Source organism: Neoarius graeffei, chromosome 11 (genome assembly GCF_027579695.1).
Source record: "Neoarius graeffei isolate fNeoGra1 chromosome 11, fNeoGra1.pri, whole genome shotgun sequence".
Classification (NCBI taxonomy): Eukaryota; Metazoa; Chordata; class Actinopteri; order Siluriformes; family Ariidae; genus Neoarius; species Neoarius graeffei.
The window spans coordinates 59,352,345-59,363,915 of NC_083579.1; positions in this window are offsets into that span (position 1 = coordinate 59,352,345).

The following is an 11,571-nucleotide window of genomic DNA, read 5'->3' on the forward strand; positions in this document are numbered from 1 at the left end:
AATATGTTGTTACTCAAACCCAGGTTATGATATTAATGTTTTTAAAAACCGATAGCTGCTGTCGGGGCCGTTGCAGGAGAGCTTTGCGTCACCACTGGAGCTTAGCATCTTAGATCCTAGAGTCTTAGCTTTTTTACATTACAAAAAATTGTGCTGTACAGAGGGTGGCTCAAAAAAAAAAAACACTGTGGACCAGGAAATACACCCACATGTTACAAACAGAACAGCTGACTGAGCTGTCTCAGTGTTTCTGTGTTGTGTCAAAATGATTGCTGGTGATTTAATCTTAAACTAATCTCAGCTGCTGTCAGATAAATAGTGTTTAAAAATTACAATATGATAAATCACTTCATTACCTGTGAAAACTGTGTCTGTGTTTTTAACTATTTCTTGTACAATTATACAGATTCTTTTATGAGGAACTTGGTGCCAAGTAGATGAATACGGGAGAAAGGGATTCTCTTAGTATCAATGTTAACAGTGTTATAAATTCTAAATACAAACAAATTAAAATATTAAAAAGAGAAAACTATGGTACTTTTTTATTTTATTTTTGTTTTGTTTTTGTTTGTTTGTTTGTTTGTTTGTTTGTTTTTCAAAAAAAGAAACAACTAACTAAAGCTAACTGAGTGCCTGGCTTGTCTTTTTTTATGGAAAAACATCTTTTTTCATTTACCATAAATAATGCTGCAATTCAAAAATGTACATACTTCATTTTACAACAGGGTTCTTTTATACTTTTGTAGGGTCTCATCAGTTTAAGCAAACATGTCATACATGGTTGTCTTTCTGTAACGGTTTTTTACCATCTTACAGGTGCCATATTCATAATAAACTTCTCTCAGATTTGTTACTATCTGGCATCATTTCTTTCTCATTCAGTTCATCCTTAGTGAATATCACACATCACTGACTTTCCTCGTTTATTTCTTTTTGTTTGTTTGTTTTTTTTGTTTGGTTGGTTTTTTTTACATTTCCAGATATCTGGCCGATATGTCATTTGTTCATGTCATAGAAGGATTCACAACTCACAGGGGAACTGATGAGATCACAGGTCTCGTTCTCATCCTGACGTGTCCATAAACTGCACCGAAGTGTGTTTCTGCAGCTCAGTGCTCACTTTTACTCTCCAGGGCTGTTGGCAATGCAGTGCACTCAGATACCTAGTTGTTAAATAAGCACTCATGGGTATATGTGATACTTTATCGTACCTCACAATATCATTCAATTTGGGTTTTTAATTAGCAGGTAATCAAAACTGTGCTGTCCGTTCTGCCATACTGATCTCACTGTAATTATAACAGCAAAAAGCTGAATAAATTGGGAAAACGTTCATTTTAATAGTGTTTTATTTTATAATTTATTTAGAACTATTTTTATTTTGAACAATAACTGTTGCTTTACTAGTTGATACCTGGAACAGGTCAACGCTACTCTGTTACCATGCTTTGAACAAAGTGTTACACCTTTCAAAGCTGCAAAGCCAGTTACTTTCTCTCAGTTTCTCTTTTTCTGACTCTCACCCTCCTCCTCTCTGCCTCTGACTCTCCATCATCTCGTTCGACCTCCATCCGCGTTTCCCTGAACTCCATCCCCCCACTGCCGCCTGACTCGAGGCTCTGAGAGGTCGTCACAGGCAAAGCCCAGCAAAAAAACTCCAGCCAACTTTAAATATTTCACGTAATTTTAAATGAAGGCCATGAATGATAGATCACAGGAGAGAGAGGCAGCGAAAAATAAGCTTAGACCTGAAACCTCTCTAATGACCACAAGCTGTCCATCTCCTCATCCTGTCTTTATTGGGAATCAGATTGTTGGATCTTTGCTCATATACCTGCAACCTGAACAGTACCTTGAGAGCTCTTACACAGAAACAATTGTTATCTTACAATTACCACACCTTTACACATTTTATACATTCCTATGTACATGTAATGAAATCATGTAAAGCAACAGTAAACTGTGCAGAGAAGTAAACTGTAATACACTATAACAAAACAACATTTACTATGATTCTCGTTTTCCTTTTAAACTGAATCATTTCTTGTAGGTACATTGCTCTACAGTTTTATAAGGAAATCGACTGGTACATTGTTTTCTCATCTCATCTCATTATCTCAAGCCGTTTTATCCTTCTACAGGGTCGCAGGCAAGCTGGAGCCTATCCCAGCTGACTACGGGCGAAAGGCGGGGTACACCCTGGACAAGTCGCCAGGGCATCACAGGGCTGACACATAGACACAGACAACCATTCACACTCACATTCACACCTACGGTCAATTTAGAGTCACCAGTTAACCTAACCTGCATGTCTTTGGACTGTGGGGGAAACCGGAGTACCCGGAGGAAACCCACGCGGACACGGGGAGAACATGCAAACTCCGCACAGAAAGGGCCTCGCCGGCCCCGGGGCTCGAACCCAGGACCTTCTTGCTGTGAGCCGACAGCGCTAACCACTACACCACCGTGCCGCCCGGTACATTGTTTTAAGCATCTTTAATAATCTGCCACAGCACACTGGCTCTCCAGTGCCTAGACAGCCTCAATCAAGTTTTTTAATAGGAACAGTGGCCTTTTAAGTAATTTGGCACTTTCTTTAATGAAATACACAAATTTCTCTGTGGTATATACTTTTTTTTTTTTTAGAAAGCTTGGAAAGCCCAAATTTGCTGCCCTTTACTTAAAGATTTTAACGAGTGAATCCTTGCACACATGGAAATTTTTGAATATAAGGCAAGTTTATAACCACAAAATCACAGGCAGCTGTTGCAGTTTTATCCCTTTGCTGATCTAATACTATGTTTAATATATTTCAAAAATACATTGGGAAATGATGTTTAGGGCACATTACCAACTAACAGTATTCTGCTTAAGAATATACAGTATGTTGCGTTTTACACGTTGCATCATAGAAAGAATAAGAAAAATATTTCTTTTTGATATGGAATATTATATTACTAGTCTCCTAACTGTTCACATAAACCCTGTTAGGGCTATGATAAAATGCACTTACACACTATGAGCATATAAGCACTCCTAAACTCTTTACAGATGAATACAATCAGGTTTATCAAATGTTTCAAAAGAGGACATAATCACAGACAAATTTGTTTTTTAAAACAATAGTAGATAATGATTCTTAGGGTTACAATGGCTAGCCATAAATCATGGTGGTGAAGGAGCAAATTTACTGTGTGGCAAGAGTGACATCTAGTGTGCCAAGATTGTCCAGTTAGTCATGGTCTACCTGCAAACTTCTATCCATCCATCCATCATCTGTAGCCGCTTATCCTGTCCTACAGGGTCGCAGGCAAGCTGGAGCCTATCCCAGCTGACTATGGGTGAGAGGCAGGGTACACCCTGGACAAGTCGCCAGGTCATCGCAGGGCTGACACATAGACACAGACAACCATTCACACTCACGGTCAATTTAGAGCCACCAATTAGCCTAACCTGCATACCTTTGGACTGGAAACCGGAGCACCCGGAGGAAACCCACGCAGACATGAGGAGAACATGCAAACTCCACACAGAAAGGCCCTCGTCGGCCACTGGGCTCGAACCCAGACCTTCTTGCTGTGAGGCGACAGTGCTAACCACTACACCACCGTGCCACTGCAAACTTCTACATATCTAGAAATATACTCACTGAGTACTTTATTAGAAACACCAGTACACCTACACATTCATGCAATTATTTAATTAGCCAAATGTGTGGCAGCAATGCAATGCATAAAATCATGCAGAGACTGTCCAGCAGCTTCGGGTAATGTTCACATCAAATATCAGAAGGGGGGAAAATGTGATCTCAGTGATTTTGACCATGGTAATCATTGGTGTTGGTGCCAGTTGGGCTGGTATGATTATTTCTATAACTGCTGATCTGCTGGGATTTTCACACACAACAGTCTCTAGAGTTACTCAGAATGATGCAATGAAGCAAAAACATCTTGCAGATGGGAAAGCCTTGTTGATTGTTCAGGCTGACAAAAAGGCTACAGTAACTCAGATAACCACTCCGTATAATTGTGGTGAGCATCTCAGAATGCACAACACGTCAAACCTTGAGGTGGATGGGCTATGACAGCAGAAGATCACAATGGGTTCCATTTCTTTCAGCCAAGAACAGAAAGCTAAGGCTGCAGTGATCACAGACTCACCAAAGCAGGATAGTTGAAGACTGGAATAAATGTAGAGTGGTCTGATGAATCTCCATTTCTATTAAGGCACACAGATAGTAGGGTTAGAATTTGGCACCAGCAGTATGAATCCATGGCCCCAACCTGCTTTGTGTCAACAGTCCAGGCTGGTGGAGGTGGTGTAATGATGTGGGAAATGTTTTCTTGGCACATTTTGGGCCTGTTAGTCCTAATCATCACCTGAATGCCCACAATTTCACAGTTTTCATGTCCACAATTTACTCATCATCTAATGGCTACTTCCACCATGTCACAAAGCAAAAGTCGTCTCAAACTGGTTTCATGAACATGACAATGAGTTTTATGTCCTTCAGTGGTCTTCTCAGTCACCGGATCTGAATTTAATAGAACATCTTTGGGATGTGGTAGAATGGGAGATTTGCATCATGAAAGTGCACCTGAAAAATCTGCAGGAATTGTATGATGCAATCATATCAGCATGGACCAGAATCTCAAAGCAATGTTTCCACCATCTTGTGGAATCCATGCCATGAAGAATTTGAGAGCAAAGGGAGGCCCTATCCAGGATTAGTATAGCACTCCTTATAAAGTGCCCAGTGAGTGTATATGGCTACAGTAAAGCTTATCTACAATACTTTGCAAAGGACTGAAGACACACTACAATTTAAATATAGAATTCATCCTATATGTTTTGTTTTTTTTTAATGCATTCTGCATTAGTGTGCAATGTTTAGAGTTCCAAGAAATCCAAAACAGTAAATAAATGTTGTAAGAAATGTATTTGTATATGATTTTTTTAAAGTATGATATTACATAAAAGGCCATTTTTCAGGTTAAAAACCTTATCAATGCTGTCTGGGCACTGCAAAGTATACTGAAGAAGTGTGGCAGATTCATTTTAGAACAGTATTAGAACAATCTACTGGTTGATTTCCTGATAAAACTGTATGGCAGTGTACCCAAAATGACTAATGCAGCTTTACAGGCAAAAACTTGTTAAAGAATTAAGGTGACGAATAAAGCATTGTTCCTTTATGCCATCAAACCTCACTGCTTACATTACAGCAGAAAATGAGTTGACACCTGTTTGTGTTTGCATGCTCATCCTCCAGACTTATTTACTCCTGAAGAGTAACTGAGCTTAACTACAGGCTTAGATGACTGGTAGAGGGTGGTTAGAATGAATACACATGTCTCCCATAAGTCTCTCTCTCTATCTATGAGTAATACTCCCAATCAACAGTGCAAACTTTCATCCAGAGCTTCTGCATGGTCCTGTTTCATTACAGTTTCAACATACCCTTCTCCCATTTCCCCATCACCATCTTCAGTTCTATTCCCATAATTTGTTAGCTCAAGTAGAGTTTGTTAACTGAGCTCTTGGAGGCCTGCGTGATCACGTCAACGAAACTGTAGACCTCAGGAGCAGAATTGCCCCAGTTCAATCTGACATCATAGCTTTCATAGATTTCACAGTTAGTTTATGGATGTTTGTAAGAACAATGACATACTACAGTGGTGCTTGAAAGTTTGTGAACTCTTTAGAATTTTCTATATTTCTGCATAAATATGACCTAAAACATCATCAGATTTTCACACAAGTCCTAAAAGTAGATAAAGAGAACCCAGTTAAACAAATGAGACAAAAATATTATACTTGGTCATTTATTTATTGAGGAAAATGATCCAATATTCCATATCTGTGAGCGGCAAAAGTGAACCTCTAGGATTAGCAGTTAATTTGAAGGTGAAATTAGAGGCAGGTGTTTCCAATCAATGGGATGACAATCAGGTGTGAGTGGGCACCCTGTTTTATTTAAAGAACAGGAATCTATCAAAGTCTGATCTTCACAACACATGTTTGTGGAAGTGTATCATGGCACAAACAAAGGAGATTTCTGAGGATCTTAGAAAAGGCATTGTTGATGATCATCAGGTTAGAAAAGGTTACAAAAACATCTCTAAAGAGTTTGGACTCCACCAATCCACAGTCAGACAGATTGTGTACAAATGGAGGAAATTCAAGACCATTGTTACCCTCCCCAGGAGTGGTCGACCAACAACAATCACTCCAAGAGCAAGGCGTGTAATAGTTGGCGAGGTCACAAAGGACCCCAGGGTAACTTCTAAGCAACTGAAGACCTCTCTCACATTTGGCTAATGTTAATGTTCATGAGTCCAACATCAGGAGAACACTGAACAACAATGGTGTGCATGGCAGGGTTGCAAGGAGAAAGTCACTGCTCTCCAAAAAGAACATTGCTCCTCATCTGCAGTTTGCTAAAGATCACATGGACAAGCCAGAAGGCTATTGGAAAAATGTGTTGTGGACGGATGAGACCAAAATAGAACTTTTTGGTTTACTCGTAAATGAGAAGCGTTATGTTTGGAGAAAGGAAAACACTGCATTCCAGCATAAGAACCTTATCCCATCTGTGAAATATGGTGGTGGTAGTTTCATGGTTTGGGCCTGTTTTGCTGCATCTGGGCCAGGACGGCTTGCCATCATTGATGGAACAATGAATTCTGAATTATACCAGCGAATTCTAAAGGAAAATGTCAGGACATCTGTCCATGAACTGAATCTCAAGAGAAGGCGGGTCATGCAGCAGACAATGACCCTAAGCACACAAGTCGTTCTACCAAAGAATGGTTAAAGAAGAATAAAATTAATGTTTTGGAATGGCCAAGTCAAAGTCCTGACCTTAATCCAATCGAAATGTTGTGGAAGGACCTGAAGCAAGCAGTTCATGTGAGGAAACCCACCAACATCCCAGAGTTGAAGCTGTTCTGTACAGAGGAATGGGCTAAAATTCCTCCAAGCCGGTGTGCAGGACTGATCAACAGTTACCGGAAACGTTTAGTTGCAGTTATTGCTGCACAAGGGGGTCACACCAGATACTGAAAGCAAAGGGTCACATATTTTTGCCACTCACAGAAATGTAATATTGGATCATTTTCTTCAATAAATAAATGGCAAAGTATAATATTTTTGTCTCATTTGTTTAACTGGGTTCTCTTTATCTACCTTTAGGACTTGTGTGAAAATCTGATGATGTTTTAGGTCATATTTATGCAGAAATATAGAAAATTCTAAAGGGTTCACAAACTTTCAAGTACCACTGTATATACATTCACCAGACACTTTATTAGGAACACCTGTCTGCTTGCTGTTTTATGCAGTTGTTTAATCAGCCGATCCCTTGACAGCAGCACAATGCATAAAATCATGCAGATGAAAATCAAGAGCTTCAGTTAATGTTCACTTCAGACATCAGAATGGGGAAAATTTGTGATCTCAAAGTGTGACTTTCACGGTGGCATGGGTGTTGGCTGGAGCCAGATGGACTGGTTTGAGTATTTCAGAAACTGCTGATCTCCTGGGGTTTTCACACACAACAGTCTCTAGAGTTTACACAGAATGGTGCGAAAAACAAAAAAAAAGTTGAGTGAGCAACAGTCCTGTGGGTGGAAACAAATACCTTGTGGATAAGAGAGGTCAGAGGAAAATGGCCAGATTGGTTTTGAGCTGCCAGGAAGGGTACAGTAACTCATAGCAACGCTTTACAACTGTGGTGAGCAGAAAAGCATCTCAGCATGCAACAGCAGAAGAGCACACTGGACTCCACTCCTGCCAGCCAAGAACAGGATCTTAGAATCAAGAACAAGTTCCTATTAAAGTGGCCGGTGAGTGTACAGTATTTTGAACACATTTATCGTGCATTCAACTTGCCTCAAAAGTGGGAATTTGAGGCTTGGAATGACTTCTTTTTCACCCTCTGTCTATCGAAGATACAAATCTTGGGGGGAACAAACATGGACGCTCCATGTTCATCTTTTGTTAACAACAAGCTAGCAAGCTAACTGTGAAGAATGATGCATATTTTCCTCCTCAAAACAGCATTCTGTATAGATAGTGTAATCGATTTAATAAGCTAAAAAGTCTATGTTGAGTGATCTAAAGTGAACAGTAGAATATACAGTACAGTCTCATTTATTTAAAGCTAAGAAGTACTGCTTTGTTTACTGCTAATGCTGTGTGCAGCCATGTTGATTTGACATCACTTGCTGAACTCCGAGGAACTCACAGTGGAGAAGACCATCTCAGGTGTCAATTTTGTTAAAGGAACCTAAGACAGAGAAAAGTTTGTCAATGTCCATTCATGCCAAAAGGAAATTTCAATAATTGGATAAAAAATGTTCTAAGCTAATTAGTGTTTAATTTAAAGCAGCTCCCTGCCTGCACATTTTATAAATAAATACTACCACAACTTAATGGACACTGTCATTTTGAAATTCTCTTTCAATACATCTTGATCAACATCAATTAATGACCGCTTTTTGAAACAAAACCACCATAAGACCAGATGCTCTTAAAATGACCAACGATAACAACACTGATTCTCCATGTGCACTTAAAAGGAGGTCTGAAGCATGGGCGATTGCTCTAAGACAACGAGGGAGGCTCAGCCTCCTCTAAAAATGACGAACATCGTGTAGGATGAATTGCGCTAGGCTTATGTTATAGCCGACCTTATAACATTGCTATTTCAGATTCAGAATCATAGAAATATATGTGCTCAACCCACTACAGTGCGAAATCATTCCGTTATAACTTTCCCCAGTTCACCTAATGTGCGCGTGAGTTTTTCCCCTTCGTGACAGCGCGATGCAGCCCAGCCTCAGTGGACTTCAATGGCATTTGGGAGCGATGCGCTTTTCAATATCAAAATGCAGGACAATTATTGGACAAATACTGCGAAACCGCCCGCCCACCAGACTCCCAGCCTCAGTGGACTTCAATGGCATTTGGGAGCTATGCGCTTTCAATATCAAAATGCAAGACGGTTATTGGACAAATACTGCGAAAACGCCCGCCCACCGGACTCCCAGCCTCACAGTGGAAGGGACATGGCAGTTTCCGCGAGGAGACTGGTGATTGGTGAAAGCGGACGGATATTTTCTTTGATTGACAGCTCGTTTCAAATATAGACAGGCAGCGGTGAATTTCAGTTCAGTCCCATGCGGATTCGCAAGTGCTGTGGTGTATTGTAAGAGATCAGCTTACATTTCGATTTCATTCATTACATACGGTTTCTACCAGCTTTTTTAGTTTGTATATATTTTCATTGTAAATAAAGTGTAAATATAGTGTTGTCAAGTTTGCTATCTTAGTTCCAGAAATTTCGTTTATTTGAGTGACTGAACTTGAACTTGAGGGGGCTAGTCAGCTAGCAAGAAAGCTGCGCACGGATGCCAAGCATTGCTGATTTAATTTTGGTGAAGCCATTTGCCAGTCTTCCTTTCAAGGAAAAAATTAAAATTAAAGAGCAGGGTAGACCAACGCCTCAAATTGACTTGGTGAAAAAGGTAGGGAATAATGGTGCGTTCATGTGCTATGGGAATTATGGTAAATACCAAACGCCGACATGGAAAGCACACATGAACGCCCCCTCTTGTGGTATTTTCCACTGGGCAACTTGTAGAAAATTTTGATACACGAGTTGCCGAGATGAGATGAACTTTAACCTTTTCAACATGGCGGCGAGCGGTACAAGACTAGCTTATGAACCAAGAAAGAAGTGGTTTTCACTTACGGAAAGCTTTCTCTCACTTTTTAAACGAGTCATGTTATGTATATTATATTATTATAATATGTATATTATAGCCTAATACAAAATATTCTGTGGCTGTCCAAAGAACGCCAACAATGATCTAGATACTGGCTACTCTCATTGTGGCTACAGCCAAATTTCCAAAAACTGCGTGGCATTCAATGTGTTAAGAAAATCTCTACTTGTCATGATCAGGAAATATTCAGCATTATTTACTTTTTGACTTTTGATAACTCATATTCCTGCTGCAGCTGATGAACAAGGCAATCTATAATTGTTTTAGCCAAATAACAGGCCTGATTCTGAATCTGGTCCACCATCTTTAATTTGTCAACAACAACAAAAGCATGTGAACACAACACACTGGTAAATACCACTGCCCAACTGGAAAATATCATCTTCCCATAGCACATGAACGCAGCATAATACTCGTTCCTTTCAGCTCTCCTGGTACGAGAAAGTGAATTGGCTAACAGCAAGTGACCCACATCAACAACAGTAAATAGGCTACTTTAGTAATATGTCATGGATGGACCAAAAATATAGAATCTATTTAAAATGTTTATGCTGAGTATATTATATTGGAATATATATTTTTCTGGATATGAATTAAACACAGCTACAATTTGGAAAACATTTTTAAACAAAAACACAGTCGAGAGCATTTCACACTACAGACCTGGATTAAAAGTGAAGGGTTATCAAAATTGTCAGTAAAACATTTCTCAGTCAAAATAAGTAAAATATAGGGAAAGTGTCATTGAATGAAATGTGTGGCACCCAGCTCTATGTTTGGCTCCCCAAGGTCAGTGCTTGTGCCTATTCCAGAACACTCTGCTGTTACTGCTGAGGTTCCTGACAAAGAGATGCTTTTAATAATGATCAATTTTTAAACAACATGCCACAATTTTAAAATATAAAATGTTAAAATATAACCCCCCAACACCACCATCATGTATATTGGACAGTAGGCTAATGGGCCAAAAGAACCTGTTATTTCACAGTTTGTGACGCTGCCAACAATCAGCCAGATCAGAGGCAAGAGTATGGGCAAAATTGATGTGTTTTTTTCTTTTTTCTTTTAAAATCTGGAAATATTGTAACCGACCAGCCTCCCCTGTTTGAAAGACTACCAGCCGCCACTGGTCTGAAGGGATGGGTAAACAACCGAAAAATAAGCAATAGGTGTAAATAGAGAATCTGGTTTAAATAGAGAAAACCTGACATTGTCACTGTTTTTGCTTTTAGCAGTCGCCTTTTTTTTTTTTGTAATCAGAAAATTTTGGAAGTAATCTGCATGAGGGATGGATGGATACAGTGATAGACACATTCTGTCCTAACATCCATCCATAACCACTTATCCTGTACAGGGTCACAGGCAAGCTGGAGCCTATCCCAGCTGACTACGGGCGAAAGGCGGGGTACACCCTGGACAAGTCGCCAGGTCATCACAGGGCTGACACATAGACACAGACAACCATTCACACTCACATTCACACCTACGGTCAATTTAGAGTCACCAGTTAACCTAACCTGCATGTCTTTGGACTGTGGGGGAAACCAGAACACCCGGAGGAAACCCACGCAGACACGGGGAGAACATGCAAACTCCACACAGAAAGGCCCTCGTCGGCTCCTGGGCTCAAACCCAGAACCTTCTTGCTGTGAGGTGACAGTGGTAACCACTATACATCACTGTGCCATCCTCTAGCCTAACATTTCTTTTAAAAATAGAACTTAATCACTGTAAAACATTTCAAATTGGTTTAACTTGGAAATGCAAGTTCACCTGCTGC